General features: G+C 45.4%; 1 protein-coding gene across 1 annotated transcript in view; it reads left to right on the top strand.

The window, feature by feature from the left end:
* ADGRL3 (adhesion G protein-coupled receptor L3) overlaps nt 1-12018 on the top strand; it is a 604084-nt gene that overhangs the window by 235508 nt on the left and 356558 nt on the right. The window lies entirely within an intron of this gene.

Here is a 12018-nt window from a genome sequence, read left to right as displayed (position 1 = left end):
TCTTTGCTTACACTGGTAAAGAATGATTGCTGCCGCTAGGGTGCTCCTTGCTGCCCACCTTAACCAGTAATGGCCATCAGTAATGTCCTATAATCAGGACTAGGAGTGTCTAGACTAGCCCCTGGGATCAGTATACTGGATGCCACAGGCCACATGATGCTCTGCTGATGCAAAGATGTCAAGCGCTGGTAGATGAGGGAAGTATATTAAAAATGACTGGGCAAAAGAGGCCCTAGGTCTTATTTTTGGGGAATGTGTTATTTTACTTACCTAGCTGGCACGGTCCAGGTCCCTCACACTGGTCTCCGAACTTCTGTAGCTCCACCACGTGTCTTTCACTCCCCGACCGCTGACAGAACATCACTTCCTGGTTGCGGGGTTCATAAATTCCATTTCCTGGAAGCGATGGCTGTGATTGGTTCAGTGAGCGCCGCTCTCAGCCAATCAATGCAGCACTCAATGAACCAACACGACGACTGTGATTGGTTCAGTGAGCGCTGCTGTTACCAGGAATTCAACACGCCTAAATAAAACTTATTTCCTAATTATTTCACACCCTTAGGCCGGGCTCACACGACTGTACTTGAATTGCGTATTTTCAGGGCTCCGTCCACCCGTTTGATACACAGTAGTTCGCAGGCAACCAATATTATTGCCTTATGCAGGTCCGCTCACATCAGTGTGTCGGAATTGTGCAATCCATGGGCGCAAAATAGAAGGCAGCGTTTTTTTCTGCCGCATATATATGTGAGAAAGAGCCTATTGTTTTCTATTGTTGCAGAATTACATTGTGTGTGGGCTGCGGGTAGACGTGGCAATGCTAAGCGACGGTGCAAGGAATACAGACACAATAAAACAGGTGTACTGCGCATGACCACCTCATGGGGGCGCCGTCATGAGCAGGACAATTACGCCATCATACACGGCTGTATGCAGGGTCACGGCCGGGTAACGGGCTGTAAAACGCTTCCTGAGCCCTGCAGCATCTTACATCTACGCCTGTGTGAACCCGTCCCTATACTGATCTGTTTTCTGGAAGCGCCACCTCTTAGGAAGAATCTAGCTAGAGCACTTCCATCTCGTATACTCAATGTCTATTAATTTTGGACAAGCATATAGATATTCATAAAATTTTTTTAAAAAATCTGTCTATTAAATCCCCCAATATATATGGACCAGCCTATATACAGTATAATGTTAGAGTCACTCTGAATGTTATGGTCTTATGTGTCAGGACATTCGTAGAGGATATTAATATTAGGTAAATACAACCTCAGATGAGCGACAACACGTGGCGATTACATTGTGTCATAGTATACTGAAGGCTAAGCTAAAATGCAGAAGCAAAGGGAGAAAGCCCATGCCTACTGTCTCCATAGAAATAAAGAGGGTGAGTACCCCAAGACTCTAGCGAGCACCGCCATGTCTACAACTCCTAATTACACAAAGGCTCCAGAAAATGGTTTTGGTAGCAGGAAGAATAGAGTCACCCCCAGAAGGGCGGCGTCATCGCCACACTGAGGGGGAAGCATGGCTAGATGCTAGTTCACCTCCCTTCCACTATACCCTACATTGGGTGGGGGCCTCCTCCCCTCCACTAACTCCCTCACCCCCTCCTTTTGTGTTCTCTCTCTCTCTCTTTCCCCAGCTCTCCTTTCTTTTAGATCTTTTTGGTTTCCCTTCCCCATCTAGTTACTTGTAGAAGAAGTTCAGTTGTCCTGCAGGAGGGAAAGGTTCTGGTTCTTAGATAGGTAGAAGCCAACTACAGGTTGGAAGTATTGGAATGGAGCCTGGATTTCTCCTATCGGGGTCCACATTTCATTATTTGAAGGGATGAACTACAGGTCCCCATCGAGGGATTACATCCTCCCCGCATTGTTTTATTCTCCACTTGGTTGGTTATAAGGTTCAGAGATTGGTGAGCCTGTTAAGGAGAGTCGTTTTATGTGACATATCGTTATTTTGTTTTGTTCTGTTTGGTTATTACTCTTACATGACCTAACAATGTTATCAATGATGTGTTGGGGAATAAAAAAGAGAAACACATTTAGAAATAAAGAATTTATAAGAATAGAGGGTAACAGCCAGGTGCTGCTAATCAGACGCCCTTAATTAATTGATTATAAGCAAGTGTGACCATCTCTATAAAAGTGAAGTTTGGCAATTTGCTGGTCTGTAGCATTCAGGCAACAGAATGCAAAGGAGGAAAGACTTGAGCATAAATCTTAAGGCCCATTTAGATACAATCATGGCTCAAACTTCACTCAAAAGCCATCTTTTGAGCGATAATCATTGTCTAAATGTGCGGCCATCGTGCACTGTTCCTTCATCGGTGATTTCTAGCAAGCTAAAATTACCGATAACTGTTATCAGTGCCACACACTGATTGGCTCAGCAGGCGGCGCTGAGAGCATTCTTTCAGCTAGTATTCTGCTGGGACTTCTCAGCAGGATACCAGCTGAAAGTGCTGAGAACAAAGCAGCTGTCAGCGCTCCTGCTGTTTCTCGAAGCTATCAGCTCAGCGGGACACTGCTGATAACTACGAGAACAAAGCAGCTGTTTGCATATATAAAACAGCTGCTGTTCTGGGAGTTATCAGCTGTGTCCGCTCCGCCTGCATTTAACTCTTTAAGTAGCTAATTAGCTACTTAAGAGTTATGCAAAGATGATCGCTCAAAACTGTCACTCAAACTGCCGTTTGAGTGATTCTTGAACAATCCTCACTCCGTGTAAATGGGCCTTTAGTGGAAGCAATTGTTGCTGCCCAACAATTTCGTAAGGGTTATTCCACAGTGAGAAAGATCATTCACAAGTGGAAAACATTCAAGACAGTTGACAAACTTCCCAGGGGTGGTCGCCCCAGCAAATTCACCCCAAAGTCAGACCATGCAATGCTCAGAGAAACGCCATGAAAATCCAAGAGCGACATCTCAGACTCTAAGGTCACTCTCGCACACATCGCTTTTTACCATGATTAGCGCGGCATCCCAAGCGCCGAGCTAGCCGTGGTACAATGCTCCATTGAATTAAATGGAACTTCTCAGACCTGAGAAGACGGTGTTTGTAACGCACGTGATTTTTAAGCGGTCTGTTCTATTTTTCAGCATTTTCGCATTTTTTAACACCCCATCACCCATCAAAATGATGGGGTGCGTTAGAAAGTGCTGTGATTAGCGTTCAAAATCATTGTTCCGAGCAGCGTTTAGCTGAACGCATGTGTGAGAGCGGCCTAAAGGTATCAGCATGTTTAATGTCCAGGTTCATGACACTATCATTACAAACAGACTGAACAAGTACGGCTTGTTGGAAGTGTTTATTGCTCCCATCTGGTATCTGTCCCTTGGCCATCAGAGACAGCCTCAAGCTACAGAATTTGCCGCAGTACTTCCCGAGCTAGCCCTCCCCCCAACATATCTCTAGCTATGGCGATACCTTAAGAGAGCTGTGCATAAACTAATCCCCTCAAACCTCAATGGAATAAAGCATTGCTGTACAGAAGAGTTAATAAACAATGACTTCAAGCTGGTGCTGCTAAAGGTGCTGCTACAAGATAGTAATTCATAGAGTGCACTTACTTTTTCACACATTGCTTCTGCATTTGACCTAGTTTCTCTTAGATCACACCATGTCACTGCTTATTTATCATGTGTTGTTGTTCAGGTAAGGTTGTATTTATTTTTTTTTTTTATGACCTCATATGTAAAACCATAATATTTAGAGAGGGTGAACCTACTTTTTCTAATGACCGTAGGTACATATAATATATACAATAGCCTCGAGACCACAAGAATGCTGGCATCAAAAAACGTTTCCAACATTAATCGAATATGGCTTTGATTCCGATGGGGAAATCTATTATTACTGCCCTAACATTAGGATGGCTGAACCAGAGCCTGATCACACATGGTGCCTATGTGGTATGCAGTATCTGGCATATCCCTCTGGACACGTGATGCACCACTCTTCCATATGTCCCCTTTTGGCTGGCCAACTTTACACCAATATAATGGCTCACACTATAAATAAATCTGGTGCATTTTAGGCTTCCTTTTCTGGACTGTTTTCAGAAGTATTTAGTGAGGAGTAACAAGCCTAAATGTATTCGAGAATGTATCACTTGTTTACCAATTAATTCTAATCTAATCTCAATTGTTCTAATCTCTTTTTATTTTCTGATTGAAGTTTGTCTATTCTGTTGCCTGTACATGACTATCTATTACAATGGGCAGGAGCAGACCCATAGACTTCTGTGGGAGATGAGACTATTTTAGGCATGGGGTTAGACATGCTGTGTGACATGTGTAGACGTCACTGTGCTGTGCAGGGAGGGAGAGTAAATAAAGTGTGATTACCACCCATTGTGAATGGGGGATCGTGTGTTATCTGTATATAGGTGTTAGGCATGAACCTAGCCTCTCAGCTGTCTGTGGCAAACTACAGGATGGTGTCCCCCTCCATCCCAGGCACATCTGCCTTTTGGCACGTTCGGACACTCAAAACTTTTATAATGAAAGAATCTAAATAGTAAAACAAAAATGCATATTTGGTATCTGTTACTTTCGTGAGGGCAAAAAAACACCGGGCCCACACGAACGTGACCAGGTCGCGAAGAGGAAGCAACTGACGACACAGACTCGCCATGCATACCCGTACACATAAGCAGATGTTAGAGCTATAAAAGTACGTAAGTTGGCCAAAATACTTAAGCCCGCAAGCCGCTATCAAGGTTACTGGTTGTCTTGCGGGTCCCTACACTAGCAAGACAACTGACCCCCAGCTGCAGGGAGAATGGCAGGACCCTACCTAATAAGCAAGGTGATTGCCTCAATAAAGGTGACCCTGCGCTGGAACCTCATCACTGACTGTCTCTTAAGGGTTAATACACAGAACCAGAACAGACCGGAACACAGAACACAAATCACACAGCAACACACTAGGGTTAGCATGCCAGACACACAACCACATAGAACAGGACAGTTCACTCCTCATGTCTAGCCAACTGCACAGACATACAGAACATGATGCTGTTCACACCATATACACAGAACAGGGCTATCCACACCTGATGTCTGGCCACCTGCACAAACACTGGACTAGCACCTATTTATACTATCCACACCTGATGTCTGGCCACCTGCACAAACACTGGACTAGCCCTTATTTATACTATCCACACCTGATGTCTGGCCACCTGCACAAACATTGGACTAGCCCCTGTTCACACACATAACACATGTACAGGGATGCAAAACCAACAAACCCTAGAGTGAAGGGACACCAGCTTCCTCTTACAGAGAGAGGATATTTATCTGTAGCTAGACCGGTGGTGATCGGCTATCAGGAGAACACCAGACCCAGTCAGCTCAATCATTCTACACCTGTAGGGCTGTGCTGCTAGAAACCATGTGGTACAACAGATCCCAGCCAGCACAATTCTAACAGTATCGCTGCAGCTGTAAAAGTCCAGTCTATCAAGGTAACACATTATTTACAGCACACAGTGAATGTCGTCAGAGAAAAAAAAACAAAACACGTCACTCCGTCTCCAAGAAAAAATGTAATAGAAAGCGATCAAAACATCCTATGCACTCCAGAATGGTAAAAATCATCCCACAATCGCACAAACATGGCAGCCAAAAAATAAAAAAGTTATAGATGTCAGAAGATGGCAGCAAAAAATAATTTTAAAAAAGGTAATATCTTTGAAAAAAATAAAAGTAGTACATAAAAAAACCTAAATAAATTAGATGTCATAGTATTTGTACAGAACCATAGAGTAACGTTATCGGGTCATTTCTGTTGCAGTGTGTACGCAGTGGAAACAAGTCGCACCCAAAGATGGCGGAATTTAGTTTTTTTTTCACTTCACTCCACTAAGACTTTTTATAAAAGTATTGCAGTACATTATATAGTACAATTGGAAAATACAACTCATCCCGCAAAAAACACCAAGCCCTCAGAGAGCGACGGCGATGGAGAAATAAAAGAGTTAGGATTTTTTAAAAGTGGGGAGAAAAAAATGAAAATGAGAAACAAGAAGGAGTTCCTTAAAGGGTTACGTGAGGTTTCGTGTGGTGGCCAGGGCTTACATAAAGCAGATACAGTCTCATTATGAACTGTTTTAATCCCTCTATGGGGACTAAGATTAGTAAAAATAAATTTAACACCATTTTTATAAGGATTACAAAAAATATTAAAGGTAAAAAAAGCAAAAACATTTTCCCAGTATAAACAATAATAATAATAATACTCTTTATTTGTATAGCCCAACATATCCCGCAGCGCTTACATAGACAGGGGGGATACAGAAAGACAATACAAACATTACAGAACCACGGTTACATAGTAATCAGCTGATGGAAACAATAGGGGTGCGGGTCCTGCTCCAACGAGCTTACATACTACAAGTAATGGGGGGATACAGAAGGTAAAGGGCTGGAGATGGGCACGGTATGGCGAGGTGGAGATGTGCACGGTGTGGCGAGGTGGAGATGTGCACGGTGTGGCGAGGTGGAGATGTGCACGGTGTGGCGAGGTGGAGATGTGCACGGTGTGGCGAGGTGGAGATGTGCACGGTGTGGCGAGGTGGAGATGTGCACGGTATGGCGAGGTGGAGATGTGCACGGTATGGCGGGCTGGAGATGTGCACGGTATGGTGGGGTGGAGAGTGAGGGATCCTATACACATAGACAATGGTCAGACATTTGGCCGTGTGACGGCAGAAATGGTATGATTGCAGGGGGGCAGTTGGTGGCAGCTGGCAGAGATTGCAGTCAGTAGGTCAGGGAGCATGTTATCAGGGGGGGTACAGAGGGCTTTGGTTTAGGAGATGCGGTATGCCACCCTGAAGAGGTGCATTTTTAGAGCACGCCTGAAGTTCTGCGAGTCCGGGATTGCCCGGGTAGCCTTTGGTAGTGCGTTCCAGAGGACCGGGGCTGCTATGGAGAAGTTTTGGAGGTGGGAATGAGAAGTTCGAATTAGAAGGGCACTTAGTTTGGTTTCATTAGCAGAGTGGAGGGCCCAGGCTGGGTGATGGATTGAGAGGAGGGAGGCAATATAGGGGGGGGGGGGGGCGCTGTGCTGTGGAGGGCTTTATGGATGAGGGTAGTAAGTTTAAATTGAATTCTGTATGTAACGGGCAGCCAGTGTCGTGACCGGCACAGGGCAGAGGCATCTGAGTAGTGGCTGGACAGGAAGATGAGCCTGGCTGCCGCATTCAGGATGGATTGGAGGGGGAAGAGTCTGGTGCAGGAAAAGCCGATCAGCAATGAGTTGTGGGCGTTTTTAGCATGTCCACAGCGAGAGAAGAGTGGATTCTTGCGATGTTCTTGAGGCGTAGCTGACATGTCGAGGCCAGATATTGGATGTAGGGCGTAAAGGGGAGATTGGTGTTGAATATGACCCCAAGGCAGCGGGCATGCTGTCTGGGAGTTATGGTGGCGTCACACACTGAGATGGAGATGTCAGGAGGAGGTCGGTTAGTGGAGGGCGGAAACACCAGTAGGTCAGTTTTAGAGAGGTTTAGTTTTAGGTAAAGTGAGGACATAGAGTTAGAGACAGCGGACAGACAGTCAGTGATGTTTTAGAAGAAAGGTGCAGAGATGTCACGGGAAGAGGTGTATAACTGGATGTCATCAGCATACAGGTGGTATTGGAGGCCAAATCTGCTGATGGTTTGTCCAATAGTGGCTTTGTAGATGGCGAAAAGGAGAGGGCCGAGGACCGAGCCCTGGGGGACCCCAACAGCAAGGGGAAGAGGAGAGGAGGTAGAGCCAGCAAAGGAGACACTGAAAGAGCGGTCAGATAGGTAGGAGGAGAACCAGGAGAGAGCAGTGTCCTTTAGGCCAATGGAGCGAAGCATACTGAGGAGGAGTTTGTGGTCAACAGTGGTAAATGCTGTGAAGAGGTCGAGGAGGATCAGTAGGGAGAAGTCGTCCCTCGATTTGGCTGTCAGGAGGTCATTTGACACCCTTGTAAGGGCAGTTTCTGTCGTGTGTCGTCGGAAGAGAGTTTTCGAATGAATAGGTTATAAGGCGGGAGTAAGCAAGGCATTCCAATAGGGGAGATAAGAGATGGGTCGGTAGTTGGCAGCATCAGTCGCGTCCAGAGTCGGCTTCTTTAGCGGTGGGGATATGATGGCGTGTTTGAAAGAAGAGGGAAAGATGCCAGAGGTCAGAGAGAGGTTGAATATAGTGGTGAGATGGGAGATGACCACTGGGGAGAGGGATCGGAGGAGGTGTGAGGGGAGAGGGTCGCTAGCACAGGTAGTGGGGCGAGCAGAGGAAAGCAATTTAGAGACTTCTTCCTCTGTCATTTGTCTGAATACAGGCAGTGAGCAGGAGCTAGATGCAGTATTGGTGACACTAGGGTCAGGGCTAGTCTGGGATTGGGAAGTTATTTCCTGACGGATGTCATCAATTTTCTTTTTAAAGTAAGCAGCCAGCTCTACAGCACTGAGATCCGTTACAGGGGGATAGAGAGGAGGTGAAGAAGGGAGTGAAAGGTATCAAAGAGCCATTTAGGATTGTGAGATAGTGAGGAGACGAGAGAAGTGAGAGAGGGCGAGGTTGTAGGTTCTGAGCATGAATTTGAAGTGGAGAAAGTCAGTGGACATTTGCGACTTTCTCCACAGCCGTTCAGCACTTCTCGAGCACCACTGGATTAAACGCGTTTGAGGCGTGAGCCAGGGTTGGTGCGTTGTACATCGGATGGCTTTGGTCATGGGGGGAGTCGCTTCATCCAGGGCATGTTTGAGAGTGATGTGGTAATGTGTGGCAGCCAGCTTGGGGCAGGAGAAGAGAGAGATAGGGGACAGAGAGGACTGTAGGGACTCGGCAAGGTCCTGCGTGTGAATGGTCTGAAGGTTTCTGTAAGTACGGTAGGTAAGAGGGTCTGGAGAGATGTTAGGGAGCTTGACAGAAAAAGAGAGCAGGTTATGGTCCGAGAGCGGAAGAGGGGAGTTAGTGAAGTGGGAAGCAGAGCAGGGATGGAGGAAGACCAGATCCAGAGTATTGCCATCCCTGTGAGTGGGAGAGGCAGTGAGTTGTGAGACCAAGGGAGGAGGTGAGTGATAGAAGCTGAGAGGCAGATGGGGAGACAGGTCATTGGTGGGGATGTTAAAATCACCTAGGATGAGGGTTGGAATTTTGCCGGATAGGAAGTAGGGGAGCCAGGTGGCAAAATGGTCCAGAAACAGGTGGTGAGGACCAGGGGGCCATATATAACTGCTACTTGCATGGACAGTGAGTAGAAAAGCCGTAGCGTATGTTCCTCAAATGATGGGAAAGTGAGTGAGGGTACAGGGAGGGATGACCTGGTAGGTACATTTCGGGGAGAGAAGAGCACCTACTCCTCCACCACGCCTGTCATCTGGTCTCAGGGTATGGGAGAACTGCAGGCCATTGTAAGACAATGCAGCAGGAGGGGGGGGGGGGGGGGCGTGCCAGACTGCTGTATCCACGTTTCTGTGAGAGCGGGCAGATTTAGGGATTTACAAGTAAAAAAGTTGTGGGGAGTTTATTACATGCTGACTGGCAGTTCCAGAGCGCACATTTAAAGGAGTGAAGGGAGGGTTTGCATGGGCTAGCAGTTGGGCTTGAGGGGTGTCTAAATGAGTCAGGTGGGGGGTAATAGTTAGGAGCAGTGGAGGGTTGGCCCTGGTTCCGAGAGATATTCCCAGCTGCTAGTAGCAGCAAAATAGCGAGGGTGAGCAGATGGTTAGAAGATTTATGAGGGCGACTTTTATGTTTGTTAGTGGTGTTAGGGGGTTTGAGGCTTAGTAAGAAATTAAAGTGCATGTGAGCTGTGCATAGGTGGAGACAGGAGAGAGGGGCTGATGTGAATAAAGTGTCCCAGAGGTGGGCGTTGGAAAGAGGGTCTGAAACTGAGAGCAAGGATGAGAACCAAGGTGACAGCATTAGTGATAGCTGAGAAGTGTAAGGCATTGAGGCAGAGTTTGTGGTCTACCTGTCTCCTACCCTGTTGAACTGCCATGGTCAAACTGCATCACACTTGATTCCAGCCACACTTTATACAGCTCAAATTCGCTAGGCAGCCACTCGCGTGGCATACATGCTTACATTGATTTTATAATGAAAGTTAAGGTACAACTAGGAAACAAATGGGAGTAGCTAATCAAGTTCCAATTGACTAGCCAGCTGAGTTTAGCATTGCAAACCTACTGACCAAAAGAAGGGGGGGTTATTTCTCTCCTTAGATAAGGCAAGCATCTCAACAAAAATGGGTGAAAGATGCTATTTGGGGAGGTGGATGGCAGAAAGGACTAAAAGTAAAGTTTCATTTAGCCAGTAAAACGTACCAATGCAGACAGGAAATAGACAAAATGCACAAGTCACAGCGCAATCAACACCGATGGTTTAGGCAGCGGGTCATATAAAAATCAAAGCAAAAAAAACATGTCTAAACTATCACATTATTTACAGGGGACAGTAAATGTTGTTAAAAGTATAACAATGCCAGAGTTCAATTTTTGGAGCACCCCTTCGCTCTCAAAAGGGAAATAAAAGTGATCAAAAATTTGTATGTACCCAACAATGGAACCACTAAAAACTATAGGCTGCTCTGCAAAAAACAAACTATCACACGGCCCCGTCCGCGGAAAAATCAAAAAGTTATAGGTCTCAGAATGGGTATATTCACTGAGAAAAAGTAAATATAACCAAACTTTATTGGTAACATTTAAAAATAGAGCACACAAGCCCAGTGTGTATATATATATCAGGGCATACAAGCAGCAGACCGTGAATTATATCCACAGCATTGCTAATGACCTACACTAGCGGTAGTCAGTCAATTATACTCAGAAGACTTCTATTAACCTACACCAGCCACATAGTGTGAATTATACTCACAAGAATGGTAATCAGCCCTCACTCACTGACTCGCCACTAATTCTCTAACTTCCCAGTCCCATGCAAGCATTACATTTGGCAGGAGCATTCTTTAGGTCCTAACTAGAAAACATAAAGGGGTCACAACTCGATTTTTGAATGCTAAGTGCAAAAGTATTGGCACCCCTTTGTAATGTTTCTAATCTAATTGTCTAACTTCCCAGTGTCGTACAAACATGAAATTTGGCAGGAGAATTTCTTTAGGTCTTAAGTAGGAAAAGTAAGGGGGTCACAACTTGTTTTTTTAATGCTAAGTGCAAAAGTATTGGCACCCCTGTGTTTTGTACCTAACCTTATTCTTTAACTTTCCAGGGTCGTACAAACATGAAATTTGGCACAAGTATTCTTTAGGTCCTAAATAGGAAAATTAAATGGGTCACAACTTGATTATTCAATGCTAAGTGCAAAAGTATTGGCACCCTTGTGTAATGTACCAAATCTAATTCTCTAACTTCCTGGTGTCGTTCAAACAAGAAGTTTGGCACGAGCATTCTTTGGGTCTTACATAGGATAAGTCAAGAAGTCACTACTCGATTAATCAATGCTAAGAAAGGGCTGCAACCACCAGTCTGGGTTTAAATTTAAATAAAATGGGCGTTACCTTTAAGGGTAAAAAGTGAGGAGAGTGGGGGGGGGCGCATTCCGCAGAGGGACATTGGTACATGCAGTCTGAGGAGAATCTAACGCTCCTCTGTGTATACAAATTTTATTCCTCGGTTCCTCTGAAGTAACCATGACTTCATGAAAATTTTCTGTGCGGACAGCAGGTTAACACCTTTACCAAATTAACTCGAGAGGAGCCGGGTAAATCAGCTGGTAACCTGTACCAGCGGTAGACTGTGAATTATACTCACAAGACTGGTAATAACCTACACCTGCAGTAGAATGTGAATAATACTCACAGAACTAGTCATTTCTGACAGCAGCATTTACATTCCCCAATTAGTGTTTAGGGATCTCGAATAGCCCACTTGCAATGAGATTATGAGGTGCCGTTTGGTTGTTATGGTAGCTTGGGGTCTTTTGAATGCCCCAGGGCTACCACAATTTATTGCACATCTTGATAGACTGCCTGTCAGAAAACAGTCTTATGGTACTGAGTTAGACT

The sequence above is a fragment of the Eleutherodactylus coqui genome, chromosome 7 (genome assembly GCF_035609145.1).
Source record: "Eleutherodactylus coqui strain aEleCoq1 chromosome 7, aEleCoq1.hap1, whole genome shotgun sequence".
Lineage (NCBI taxonomy): Eukaryota > Metazoa > Chordata > Amphibia > Anura > Eleutherodactylidae > Eleutherodactylus > Eleutherodactylus coqui.
This window is presented reverse-complemented; position numbering and strand designations above follow the sequence as displayed.